Source organism: Arachis ipaensis, chromosome B3, assembly GCF_059453495.1.
Source record: "Arachis ipaensis isolate K30076 ecotype BB chromosome B3, ASM5945349v1, whole genome shotgun sequence".
Taxonomy (NCBI): domain Eukaryota; kingdom Viridiplantae; phylum Streptophyta; class Magnoliopsida; order Fabales; family Fabaceae; genus Arachis; species Arachis ipaensis.
In genome coordinates this window covers 117,086,980-117,102,274 of record NC_142438.1, presented here as the reverse complement: position 1 = coordinate 117,102,274, position 15,295 = coordinate 117,086,980, and positions in this window count along the sequence as shown.

The following is a 15,295-nucleotide window of genomic DNA, read 5'->3' as shown; positions in this document are numbered from 1 at the left end:
AGTTTGACTTACCATCATAAACAGCAACGAGCTAGGATCCAGATCGACGACGGCGACGGCAGCACTAAACAGGAACATACACTATTTTATCCAAAATAAAAATATAGAAAAATAAAATCAGGAAGCAGAGTATGAGCAAGAGTGTTACAGTTTCAAGAATAGGAGAATTGAAATCAGAACAAGGCTGGTGCTGTCTTCGACTCTGGTGGCGGTGCACGACTCACCAGTGACTGAGGCAATAAAGGCTTCAACCGAAATAGAACAGAATCAGAATCAACGGAAAAAACCTCGGAACAGTTCCGGTTAGCCCCATCAACGGCGACCTGAACCCTTTCTAACGGCAGTTCCTGCGATGGCTTCGTTCACCACCTCTCCTCTCTCGCTCCCTTACGTGACAGAAACGACCATGGAGACACGGCGACGGATTCGACTCCACCAGCGGTAGCAAGGGCACCCGCCGAGGATGATGATGGTGAGCCTTGAGGCGACGGCGGCGACCTCGCGCAGCACAGCGGCGGAGAGGGGATTCACGTCGCGAGACAGGCGGCGGCTCGTAAGGACGGCGCGAACTCCTCCCTCCACCGGCGCGCTCCTTCTCTCTCGGATTCCCTCTTTTCTTCTTCGATCTATTTCTCTCTGGTTCTCTTTTCTTCAGTGTGCGTGTGTGTTTGTTACATTGAGGGAGGGTAAGGTTGTGTGTTGGTGTTTCAGAAAGGTGAAAGGGGTAATGGCAGCTGGGAAAGGGAAATTATGTTTAAAATTAGGGATTTGGAATTAGGTTCCCAATTTGGGAATTAGGATTAGGGGTAGTTCAATTAGTTCACTAAAATTAGGAGTAATTGAAAACCAAAAACTAATTTTTAATCCACTAATAATATTTGTGAAAATACTATTTAATTATCAATTTATAAATTATTTTCAAATAAATATTCTAATTCAATAATTAGAGATAATGTAATTAATTTTCTTTATTCATAAAAATTAAAATATTAAATTCCAAAATCTCAATTTTTTAAATCAATTTATACAAAATTCTTATTATTTTGCAATTACTAAATTTTATAGTTCAAATATAGAAAATTATCTAACGATTATCAAATTATAGAAAGATTCTAATTTAATTATCAAAACTTAATTTAATTATCTTTAATTAAATAATTTCTAAAATTAAAGTCTTTAATGAATAAATAAATTGAAATTAACTCATAATAAAGTTTTTCAAAAGTTTTGGGTCTTACAATTATTATTATTATTATTATAGCCACCTTTTTCAAGAATCTTTGTGCTCTGAATGATCTTTTCAACAGTAATATCAGCAAAAGTAGGATGAATCTTCACTGTTTTAAATAAAGTCAATACAAGTATATACACACATCAATATAACTATATAAGCTTCACACAGTAAGAGAATGACTATAAGTCCAAAGTATCTGGGACATAAGTTTTAATATTTATCTATTCTGTAGTAACAGAATTTACATCCTAATAATGACGATTCACAATGTCCCAACCTAGTGACTAAATCGTCGGAGAATGTCCACCTCGGTGCTAGAGCTTCTTGTGTCATCTTATTCTTCAAGGGACCAAAATTCTCTTTCCCTTAAAACAAAACAATATAAAAAACATTATCAATTATATAACATAATCCAAGTACGTAAAAGACTATAAGCAATCACTATAAGCAATTAAACTTCATTTTATTTCTATAAACCAATCAAATAACTCATGCCTAATTATTCAATAATCATGAATGAATGTTTTTTTGAATTCTCCTAGTATCCTATTTTTAAGAAATTGCGTTACATACAATTCAACTCTGAATATAATATTTTTATTTAGAGATGAAAAAAAGAGAATGACAAGAAATGTTGATGTTCAAAGCACACCTCAATATCTTAGTTCAAGCAGTCTTAGCCTTGCTTCAACACCTTCAATCATAGAAAGGGCAAAAAATAGAGCTGCAAATTCACTTAATTCAAATGCCAAAACAAAATTTTAAGAAGAGGTACGTGTATATGGTCTGAAGTTTTAGTTTGCATTAATTACACTTCAATTAATAGCTCAAACAATTTAAGATTATAATTCCCTTCAATGAACACTTGCTTATATAATTTGCTTATTCATGATATCTATTTCTTCCTATCTTGCCTAATCACATCAGCTATGAATAACATTAAAAACAAAGATAAATAACAATTTAAATTCAGCGAATGCCAACTAATTACCAGACAATAATTAGCTATAAATGATACCTGAAGAGTGACTTTCTCTTTTTCTGACAATTCGTTACTTACCACTATATTGTCTTCATCGGAACTAACAATAAAATGAACGTGAACATAAGTGTAAACATTCATAATCATTAGTCTCAAGCAAGCGTGATTTACAAGACCTGAATTTGTATAAGTTGAATTATATATATCAATCTGATGTAGGAATTAATGTAAAATTAGCATTAATTAAAAAATAAGTATGATCTAAAATGTCCAGAAAAGAACACAACAATTGAATTGTTCTTTTTAGATTTCGATAGATCAAAATAGTGCCCTAGATAAAGTTCAATTTTCAGTAATAAATAATAGCAAAATGAATTTGCTTATTCGAAAGGACCTAAACTTCCAAATTAAAGAGGACAAGAAAGAAGAGAATGAAAATTTAACTTACAAGTAGGAAGCGAACCATGTATGAAATCGATGAGGTAGAGCGAGAGATCAAGAGAAGGCGAAGCGAGAGATTGAGGAAATAGAATGAGATCCAGAGATTCAAAGTGCTGAGAGATTGAGAAGGAGGCAGAGCAAGATCGAGAGATTTAGAGCACTCTTGTGAGAGTGAGAACATGCGACGCGACGTTGGATTTGATTTTCAAACCAAAGCAATAAGGGTTCTTTATTTGTATGAGATTTAGGTAGGAGTGGCAATGGGTAGGGTAGGGTAGAGTTTGAATTCAACTCTAGCCCTACTCGTGCGTTGAGGTTTTTATATAAATTTGAGAATATCCCAACTCTAACCCTACCCGTTCTTAACTCGAGGGTACCTAACCCTACCCGTGGGTTCCCAAAAAGATGCAACATTATTATATAACTTGATGATAATTTAAAATAGAACTGATTTTTATGTAAAAAGAATGTATTAAATTATCAATTAATGATCTTCTCTTAGTAGCTAAGGATCTTTTGTATTTAGTGAGAAGTCTTTGGTTCAACATTCACTTGAAACACATTTTTATATAAGTATATAACATATACATATATATATATGGTGGGGGTTGGTCGGGTAGGGTTGAAACTCAACCCGCACAAGAACCATACCCGCATCCTACCCTACCCGACCAAGTTAGGTCGGGTTGGGTACCCGCGAGTAAGATGCATGTTGCCACCCCTAGATTTAGGAATAGGCAACAGTTTTTATAATTTTAAATGTATTTACTAACATTTGATGATATATTTTACTTAATATTAAATTTTATTATAATTACTAACACTTTAATAAATATTAACCGGTAAATATTACTAAATGTATAATGTAGTAGTGTATCAGTGTAAAATAGTTTTATATGTACATCTAATTACGTAACATTATATCTGTAAAAATAATTACTTTTTTACATTGACCGCCATGGATGATCATCCAAAAAAAAATGAGTGTTGCACAACTGTGTAAAATATTTTACATTGTCAGTTCATCAAAATTAAACTATTATTATTATTATTATTATTATTATTATTATTATTATTATTATTATTATTATTATTATTATTATTATTATTATTATTATTATTTGATCATACCCTGGTCCAGAAATAAAGCCAAGTCCAATAAGGATAAAAGGCCCAACCAAAAGAGTGGCCTCTCTAGCTTACCCGACCTCCTAAGAGGTCGAACACGATAAGAAGGTCTAATTCTACTTATCCAAATAAGTAATTATCTCCCTGAATCTCTCCTATTTTCTCTATCTCCACTAAAAGATAGATTCCAACAAACTCCCAAGATAAAGGGAATGGTTATCCACCAATAAAGGTGGAACTACTTCAAAAGGTGGTTATCTATTCTACTATAAATACACTGACACCCTCAGGTATATTCACGCTCTAATCTACTAAAAACCTTCCTAAAACCCTTGCTAACTTATGCATCGGAGTCTCTTGCAGGTACCACCCACACCTCCTCACAAGGAACTCGGACGGTGGCACCTCGACGCAAAAACAAGTCGGATGCTGCCTCACAATGAGTCTGGACCTCACGTTCAGGCCCAAATCATCATTTTAGGTAACTTTCGAGACATTAGCGCCATTGCCAGAGACCTGGAATTCAACCCTCGATAATGGCAGATTATCAATACGACGACGGTCACACGGCATTTGAATCAGAACTGGAGCCCCACCATGATGACCTCACTCTTGCAATACCTCCACCTTGGGAAAGAACGCACATTCCCCACAGAGAAGGGACATCAGGAATGGGTCCATCTCCCAGAAGATGAAGAACCTCCCCATCTAACGGAGATACTAGGTTTCGTCCATGGCCACCATGGACGACTCGAGCAACTTGAACTAGAAGCTGAACGACAATGAGAAGCAGAACGGGAATTGCGAAGGCAGGTACGATGACGAAAAGAGCTAGAAGAAAAGCTCTTAAGATTAGAAGTTGAACTCCGAAGACAGAGTAATCGAACAGATAGGGAAGAAAGTCCTCTAGAAGGTGAAGATCCATTTGTTGAAGAGATCATACGGGCCAGAGTACCAAGAAATTTTAAAATCCCCGACATGGATCTCTATGATAGAATGACTGACCCGAGACATCATCTTAGTAACATCAAAAGTCGGATGTACCTAGTCGACGCCTTTGATGCTACTCGTTGCAAAGCCTTCCTGACGTCTCTAACCAAAGTCACGATGAAGTGGTTCGATAACTTGCCTCCCAGGTCGGTAACTTGTTTTGATGACCTGGCAAGGAAGTTCCTCACTAGATTCTCAATCCAAAAGGATAAAGTAAAGCACGCACCGAGCTTGCTAGGGGTTAAACAAGAAGTCGGCGAGATACTCCTAGATTATATGGAAAGATTCAATAAATCATGCTTGGAAATACAAAACCTACCTACTGAAGTAGTGATAATGGGATTAGTTAATAGGCTTAAAGAAGGGTCATTTTCTTAATCCATATCCAAGCGACATCTGGGTTCCTTGTAGAAAGTACAAGAATGGGAAGAGAAGTACATCAACATAGAAACAAATTACTGAATAAAGAGAAAGAGAAAAACCTGTCCTATCCACCTCAGGAGAAAGGGAAAGAAGCTAAGAAAAAAGAGGAGTACAACTCAGAAAAACCTCGAAGGTATCATAATTATACTCCACTTTGAGTATCTCTTGACTCTTGAGTGCCACAAGCTTTACGGGAATTCTCCCAACGACTACTATGATTTAAAGAATGTCATTAAAAAGCTGGCCAGAGAAGGTCGACTAGACAGGTACTTGGCAGAAAGGTCGGATGATCAAAGGAAAAGGAAAAGAGATGAAGAAGGAGAATGGCAAGAACGTCCACGTCAGACTCCTGAACAACATATACACATGATCAATGGTGGGTTTTCTGGAGGAGAAATCTTGAAATCATCATGAAAGAAGCATCTTAAAAAGGTGTACCAAGTCAGGGAAGATAACAAAACTCCCGACTTGCCAACCATCTCTTTCACTAAAGAGGATGCTCAAGGGATAACACCTGGCCACAACGACCTAGTAGTGATAACAATAATCCTCGCCAATGCAAACCTCCATAGAACCCTTATGGATCAAGGCAGCTTGGCAGATATACTATTTAAACCCGTCTTTGACAAACTCAGATTAGAAGAAAAAGATCTAAAGGTGTACCCAGATAATCTCTTCGGACTGGGGGATACGCCGATCCAACCTCTTGGGTTTATCTCTTTATACAGTACTTTTGGAAAGTGCACGAAGTCAAGGATGTTAAGCATCGACTACATCGTGGTTGACTTCACATCAGCATATAATACCTTAATAGGTCGGACAACCTTGAACAGACTTACAGCAGTTGTCTCCACACCTCACCTGTGCATGAATTTTCCCACTGCAGAAGGAATTGACACCATAATGGGAGATAAAAAACTAGCACGCAAGTGTTACAATGAAAGCCTTAATTTAAAAGACAGCCCGGGAGGAAAGAAAGTCAACACTATCGAGCTTGGAGGTGTTCGAAATAAAAAATAATTATGCCCCTAACCTGGAGGAAAGGTAGAAAATTCTAAATCAGAGATCATCCTGAAAAGACGATGAATATATGGGGCTAATCTGGAAGGAGGTCTGAAAGCATAGCTCATAGAGCTCCTACGAAGAAATTCCAACCTCTTCGTTTGGAAAGCCTCCGATATGCCTAGTATAGATCCTGACTTGATGTCTCATAAGCTTGCTGTATACCCAGGTTCCAGACCTATTCAGCAAAGCGTCGGAGACTCGGGCCCGAAAAGAACACCGGTCGTGGAAGAACAAGTGCAAGCCTTATTAGAAGCAGGATTCATAAGAGAGGTAAAATATCTATTATGGCTGGATAATGTGGTTCTAGTAAAGAAGTAGAATGGAAAGTGAAGGATGTGTGTAGACTATATAGACCTCAACAAAGCTTGCCCCAAGGATCTATACCATCTCCCGAGCATTGACGCTCCAGTTGATTCAGCCTCAGGTTATCTGTACCTGTCCTTTATGGACGCGTACTCAGGATACAATCAAATTTCGATGTATAAGTTGGACCAAGAAAAGACCTCTTTTATCACTCCTAAAGCTAACTATTATTATGTAGTAATGCCTTTCGGATTCAATAATGCCGGAGCCACATATCAACGACTAATGAACAAGGTGTTTTCTTTCCACTTAGGAAAACACATGGAAGTATATGTGGACGACATGCTCATCAAAACTGAAGACGACCTGACCCTCTTGTCAAACCTCTCTGAGGTATTCTCTATGATAAGAAAGCATGATATGAGATAAAACCCCTTCAAATGCACCTTTGTGGTCGAGGCCAAGAAGTTTTTAGGTTTCATGTTAACTCAAAGAGGCATCGACGCAAACCCAGATAAGTGTAGAGCTATACTAGAGATGAAAAGCCCGACTTGTCTCAAGGAAGTCTAACAAATAAATGGAAGGCTGGTAGTGCTATCCAGATTCTTGGCAAGTTTAGCATTGAAGTCCCTGCCATACTCAATCCTCAGAAAGGGAAAGCAATTTGAATGATCTAGGAGTGCGAACAAGCCTTCCAAGGCTTTAAAGAATTCCTGGGCCAACCCCTCATACTTACCCGACCTGTTGCGGGAGAAGAACTCGTCCTCTACCTGGTAGTATCAAGCCGAGCTATAGCCTCAGTCTTGATTCGAGAGGATGAGGACGAGCAGAAACCTATCTACTTTGTCAGCAAAGCTTTACAAGGAGCAGAATTGAACTATCAAAAGATAGAAAAATTTGTGTATGCTCTTATCCTCACCTCCCGAAGGCTTTGACCTTATTTCTAGGCTCATATTATAAAGGTCCTACTAACCACCCAATGAAACACATTCTACAAAAAATGGACCTAGCAGAAAGGATGCTACAATGGGCTGTGGAACTGTCTGAGTTTGATTTAAAGTATGAAGCCTGGACAGCAATCAAGTCCTAACATCTTGCCAAGTTCATAGCTGAATACACGAAAAGTCAAGGAATCCCAAAAACATGGAGCTTATATGTAGATGGATCATCTAATAAAGCAGAATACGAGCTTAAGGTTCGAGTGAGTACGAAACTCGGATAGAATTTTCGTTAAGGTTCAAGTTCCTTACTTCTAATAACCAAGCAGAATATAAGGCCTTGCTTGCTGGCTTGAAGCTAGCTAAAGAAATAAGAGCACAAAATTTGATAGTGTTTAGTAACTCCCAAGTGGTAACTTCACAAATTAACGGAACTTATCAAGCTAAAGACCCCAATATGAAAAAATATCTAGAAGAAGCACGGGAATAACTATCACAGTTCTCGGAAGAAGAGGTCCAACACATATCTCGGGAGTCAAATATCCTAGCAGACGCCCTCTCTAAGCTCGCCAGCATCAAGCCAGGGACAACAATAGAAGCCTCATCCAGGAAACTCTCCACATGCCATCAATATCAAAGGGAGATGACAACTCAGACACAATGGTCATTCCAATCAAAATTTAGGATGGATGACTCTTATAGTCAACTATCTAAAATTTGATGTTCTCCCTGAAAATGAAAAGGAGGCTCGAAGACTCATAAGGAAAGTACAAAATTATACCTTAGTCCACAATGTTCTATACAAAAGAAGAATATCAACACCTCTCCTAAAGTGCGTCCCGACCTCTAATACAAAAGAGGTCTTGGAGTAAGTACACAATGGCATATATGGGAACCGCTTGGGAGCCTGATCACTAGCCAAGAAGGTGATCCGGGCCGGCTTCTTTTCGATGACCTTACAAAGAGAAGCGGTTGAGTTTGTTAAAAGTGTCTGCCTTGTCAGAAGTATGCCAACTTCCATGTTACGCCTCCTGAATAGCTTATTATCGTCACCTCACCATTGCCATTTGTAAAATGGGGTCTCGATCTCCTCAGACCATTTTCTCAAGCTTCAGGACAAGTAAAATACCTCATAGTGGGGATTGACTATTTTAGTAAGTGGATTGAGGCAAAACCACTAGCAACTATTACTACTCAAAGAAGTCGGAAGTTTCTCTACAAAAATATTGTCACAAGGTTTGGAGTTTCCCACTCCATTACCACGCACAATAGAAATCAATTCACCGACTCAACCTTCAGAAATTTGGTGGCCGATCTCAAGATAAAGTACCAATTCACATCGGTGGAACATCCTCAAGCTAATGGGCAAGCTGAACCTACAAATAAAGTCATATTGGCCAGGTTGAAGCGCCGATTACAAGATGCAAAGGGAGCATGGGTAGATGAGATCCCTCAAATCTTATGGGCGTATCAGACAACTCAACATTTCACAACATGAGAGTCACCTTTCTGACTTGCTTATGGAGTGAAAGCCATGATTCCCATAGAAATTGCTGCAGAGTCACCTAAGGTTATACTCTACAATGAAGGGGGTGGTGCGCGAAATTAGAACTCACACAACTTTATCTGCAAGTGCACTGAGTCATCCAAGTAATACCACAGCTAAGTGAGGGTTGATCCTACGAGGATTTTTGAATAGAGCAAGTAATAGTTATCTTGATGGGCTTAGTCAGGCGAATAGTAAAGAGAGTTGTTGTTGAAAACACATAAAACAAGATAATAAAGAAAGTAGTAAAGAATTGTTATGAAATCAATATAAGAAAAATAGTTAAGGTCTCAGAGATGTTTATCTTTCCGGATTAAAACTTCTTACTAACTATTTTAACAATGAATGATTCATTCTATGGCAAACTGTAAGTGATTAAACCCTAATTCCTTAGCAATTTAATCTCCTCTGATCCTCATCAAACGCCATGGTCAGTGGTCATTCAATTCGAATTGGAGGGTGAAGTTTAGACAACTAGTTTATACCACAAAGGCCCTAATCACCCCAGATCCCAGCTGAACAGATGTTTCCATGTCCCCAACGAGTTGTGGATTAGCCATCTAGGAGGTGTGTTCTTAAGCTGTAGTTCAAGTGACCTTGGTCAGAGTATCACAAAAACTCATGTAGAAAATGGATCATACTTTTGTTCCACCCAGTTTTGTTAGATTAAGAATGAGTCACACCTTAGAATTGAATCAAACATATATTAAAATAGAAAAGCAATAATATTAATCCATAGAAATAAACAGAGCTCCTAACCTTAACCAGGAGGTTTAGTTGCTCACAACTTTACAAAGAAAATAGATTTCTGAAAAGATGTGGAAGAAGATCTGATGATCCTAAGTGATCTCCTCCTTAAATACTAGATGCTAAACCTAAAATATATTATTTTAAATTAAAAATTATAAAGATAAAACAAGATAAGCCTAAGAAGTGCTAAATCCACTTTGGAGGTCCAATAGCATGTGAAACGGACAGCAAGCTTGGCGTTCAACGCCAGGATTGGGCGTTGAATGCCCAAAAAGGAGTAGCGCCTTTGCTTTCATGCCCCCTTGCTGGCGTTGAACGCCAGGTTGGGCGTTCAGCGCCCAAGGAGGAGCTGACAGCTTTTTTGTTCCTTGCTCCAGGCTTCTCCAAACTGCTCCAAATTTCACCTAAAAATCATAAAAACACAAGAAAAACTCAAAGTAGCATCTAAAGGTGAATTTTGCACTAAAACATAATAAAACTTAATAAAATCTAACCAAAAACAATATAAAAACAACTAGAAAAAGGGTATAAGATGTTCACGCATCACAACACCAAACTTAAACCATTACTTGTCCTCAAGCAGCCAAAAATATAATAGGACCAAATGAAAGAGAAAAGTACATCATGTTAGAGTTGTCATTCATGCTCAGTTCTAATTACTAAATAGAGCTATTAACACTCTATTTCTAAATAGCTTTGGCATCTCACTATCCTTTGAAGCTTAGAAATATTGGTGTCCTTTAGAACTAGAATCCAGATGATATTATTGATTCTCTTCTTTAGGATCTTGTTGATTCTTGAACACAACTTTTATTTATTTATTTTTTTGTGCTTTGCATCTTTGAGCCTAGCCGTGACTCTAAGTGTTTTGTTTTCAAGCTTAACTTGATACATAAACACCACAAGCACTTGACTGGAGAAAGCCTTTGGATTCGACTTTTGCTATGCTTTTATTCCTAGACAGTGGTGCTCAGAGCCTTAGGCGTACTCTTTAACAGCATTGGTCACGACTTTAAGTGTTTAGTCTCAATATTTTACTTGACACTTTCGCACCACAAGCATATAGTTAGGGAGAACCACTCTTTTGAGTTTTTAGATCAAGTTTGACCCTCCTAACCATTGATGCTCAAAGCCTTGGACATTTTTCTTTTAATTTTTCTTTTTATTTTCTTTTTCTTTTTGCTGTTTCTTTTGCTTCAAGAATCAATCTTTTTTTTTCAGAGAATCAATAATACTTCTCTAAATTCCTGTTCTTCAAGAACCAATATACTCAACTTCAATATCAAATATGCACAATTAATTTATACATTCAGAGAATAGAGATAAGGCCACCACATTAAAGTAAATTGAAGACTCATAATATAACTTAAGACCTTATGCATTTTGCTACGTCTTTTTCAATAGATTTTTTCTTTTAAGCTTGATGAAGAATACATAAGACATCTTTAAATAAAATGAAAAAGAAACTACTAAGCTACAAAAGAAATCCTAAAAGTGATCATGCAACCAGAATAGAAAGCAGATAACAAATTAAAATACTAGGAAAACAGAGATAAAATAGAAATAGGGAGAATAGAACTAGACCACCTCAGTGATGGCGGCTACTTGTAACACCCTACCATACAGAGCCTTACGCTTAAGTCGTAAAGTAGAGGTGGCAAGGTATTACGGCATCTAAAAGAAAAGATACGTACATAAATATAGTTGAAAGAAATCATATCTAGGAGCCTTGAAGAGTTAGCTAAACAAAAATGATAAACAAAAAATCATATCACACTCGAATGGATATTCGTAAAGTGGATAGGTAAGATCAAAAGAAAGCTGAAAACATATATACATATCAGAGTTCCAAAACACAGATATCAAGATCCAGACTCGACCTGCGAAACTAAGGCCGGCCAGAGTATATATACAACCCGAAATAAAACTCAAACTACAAAATAAACACATGTATCTCCAAGTCAACCTCTAAGAGGGACAAAACACAAAATATACATGTGGAGATTCTATAAACATATATACATAGCCTAAAACAAAGTATAACAGTCCAAAAGATAGTTCTTCGCTTGTAAGGAGGGTTTCCAGACGCTCAACGAGGTGCCTCTCGACCTGCATCTGAAAAATAACAAAATATATATGGAATGAGAACTAGAGGTTCTCAGTATGGTAAAGGTACTCACATAGTTAATATAAAAGGCCCCGAGAAAGCCAGAAGCATTCCTAGAACTCTGACACTCAAATTTCAGCTTAAAGACCCAACTAAACCAGAAATTAGGTAAGTTATCTAAAGTATTCGAGTTCTAAATCTAAATTTAACTTAACACTTCTCTTTCTGTCTCCTTCAACCCTACGAATCACCGGTGGAACAACCCCCATTCACCCCTCCGCCAAGAGAGGGTTCTCATAGGCATACACATATAAATCAAACAAAGAAAACACAGATAGAGATACAATTACAGCAAGTAGAACAAGTAGCAGATAAGCAGAATTAATCAATTAAGTAAACCAAAACAATGCACACCCAAGAAAAACATACAAATGCACATGATGTATGCTTGTCCTATGGCTGATGAGTCTCATCTGTCGGTTATACAGCCAACCCGACATGTCCTGGTAGTTAACCATTGGACAATCCCTCTGTGCGCGCATCCCCAAGCTCAAAAATAATATCCATGGAGTCAAACTCCAAGCTCAATAATATAATATTCCATGAAGTCAAACTCCAAGCTCAATAATCTTCCATGGAGTCAAACTCCAAGCTCAAATATAATATTCAATATCCATATATATCTATGCATGCCCATGGGGGAACCTGGGGAGTTAAAGTGACCGGTCACATCTTGCGACAGAGGGTCAACAAATAGTCTCAATATCATCATCATTCATCAAGAATTCATACTTAAAACTTAATTCATACTCTTCTAAATAAATCAAACTTAAAACGTAATTATTTTCTTAATAACTCAAAATCAAATCATAAAATTCTTAAACCCAAATATTTCTAAATAACCACTTCAAACAAAACCTCCAATTTCCATAAAAACTTCGGCAGCACCTCCTCTAAAACTCGGACTTTTGTCACCCTTTAAGGGTCCCAACCACCAAACTAAACACCCCTCAGTCATTCAAATCATTTCCAGTATCAAATTATTTCAAAACCAAACTAATTCCAATATTAAATCTTTTCTAAAAAAAATCAACCAACTCTAATAACAAACCATTCACAAAATCAAATCACGCATCATATACCATTTTCACAATCCATCAATAATTCATTCAGTTTATTCCTATCTTAAGGTTTTCTACCCTAAGTTTTCACGTGACATTAAGCATTAACTACGAGAAACCAAAACCATACATTTGTCAATTCTCCTCTAAGCCCGGAACACCTCAAAAACCTCTCCTTTCACAAGCTCCAAGCCTCCAAACATCAATTTCTCAAACTTAATTACTCGGATTTCATTCCAAACCACCCAATTGAAATCCAAATCAACTAGAACACAATCTATTTCACACAATATCACTATAATCATCATAGAGTTCACTAAGTCAATGATTCACAAGGGTTTAACAGTTTTTTACCTTACCCATGGATCTATTCGACAAAACCCAGTAATTATCCGCTGCTAGAGTTCACCTAAACCATCAAAATCATTCAATTCCTCAATATCCAAACTCTAAAATCACGAAATTGGAGAGAGGATGAAATGGAAGAGAAACGCCAATTTCTTACCACTTTGTTCTGATAGAATTAAAGAAAATTCCAAGATGAACACGTGACCGCTGATGGCTCGTCAATCGGAGCTCTGGATCGAAAGTTACGTGAAATTCAAATTGAGATGAGGGTTTTGGCGTCGAAGCTCTTCTCCTCTCATTCAACGCATCTGCTGGGTCAAAATAAAAGAGAAGGCTTCGTATGATATTTTATGGGTTGGGCTTTGGGCTGGTTTAGGCCCGGTCCAACTAGTTTAGCCCGTTGGCCCGGTTTTGGGCCAAAATCTTTAAAATTAGTGTCAAAATTCTTATTTTTAACATTTCTACTCCTTTAAATTATAAAAATTAATTTTCTTAATTTCTGTGAATAATAATTAATTTATTGGCTAATTATTTATTAATTTTTGCGGGATTTACATCCTACCCACCAAATTAAGAATTTTGCCCCCAAACTTCATATTCAGTTACCTAAAAATAGGTGCGGGCAGTCTTTCCTCATTTTTGACTCAAGTTCCCAAGTGTGTTCTTCAATTCCAGCTCGGCTCCAAGCAACTTTTATTAATGAGACTTCCTTTCCGCGTAATCGCTTAATACTAGTATCGTCAATTCGAACCAGAGTCACTTGAAATGTCAGATCTTCTTTCAATTGAACTGATTCAGGTTCTAAAATGTGGCTAGCATCAAAAGTGTATTTCCGAAGCTACGACATGTGAAACACGTCATGCAAGTTTGAAAGATCCGGTGGTAGAGCTATCCAATACGCCACCGGCCCGATTCTTTTTAGGATCTGAAACAGACCGATATAACGAGGATTCAATTTCTTTGCCTTGATCGCTCTCCCCACTCCTGTTGTTGGAGTAACTCTTAGGAATACATGATCTCCTTCGTCAAATTCTAATGGTTTCTATTTCTGATCGGCGTAGCTCTTCTGGTGACTCTAAGTGGTAAGCATTCGGCTTCGGATTCTTAATCTGTTCGGTGGTTCAGCTATTAACTCAGGCCCTGACAAATTTGTTTCTCCAGCTTCATACCAGCATAGTGGGATTGGCACTTTCTCCCATACAGAGCCTCATACGGAGCCATTCTGATGCTCGCATGGTAACTGTTATTATATACAAACTCTACTAATGGCATATACCGATCCTAACTTGCCGGTTGGTCCAAAACGCAAACCCTCAACATATCCTCTAGGGTTTGAATTGTCCTCTCCGATTAACCATCGGTTTGTAGATGATACGCGATACTTAAACTCAATTGAGTTCCAAACACTTTCTAAAATGCTCCCCAGAATCTTGAAGTGAAACGAGGATCTCTATCAGAAACTATAGTTGTAGGCACACCATGCAGTCTTACAATTTCTTTGAAATACAGACGGGCTAACTCCTCTAAGGTATAACTCATTCGGATATGCAGAAAGTGTGCAGACTTTGTCAACCGATCTACAATCACCTATACTACGTCAAATCCTGCTCTAGTCCTCGGTAATCCAAACACAAAGTCTATTGCGATACTTTTCCATTTCCATTGTAGAATTTCTAAAGGTTGTAATATTCCAAACGGTCTCTGATATTCAATCTTCACTTTCTGACAAGTCAAACATTTTGAAACATGCAACGCCACATCATTCTTCATTCCCGGCCACCAAAACATTGCCTTCAGATCATGGTACATCTTGGTACTTCCCAGGTGGATAGAGAATCCACTCCTATGCGCCTCTTTCAAGATATCTTGCCGTAAATTCCCAACGTTCGGCACGCAAATCCTACCCTTGTACCTCCATA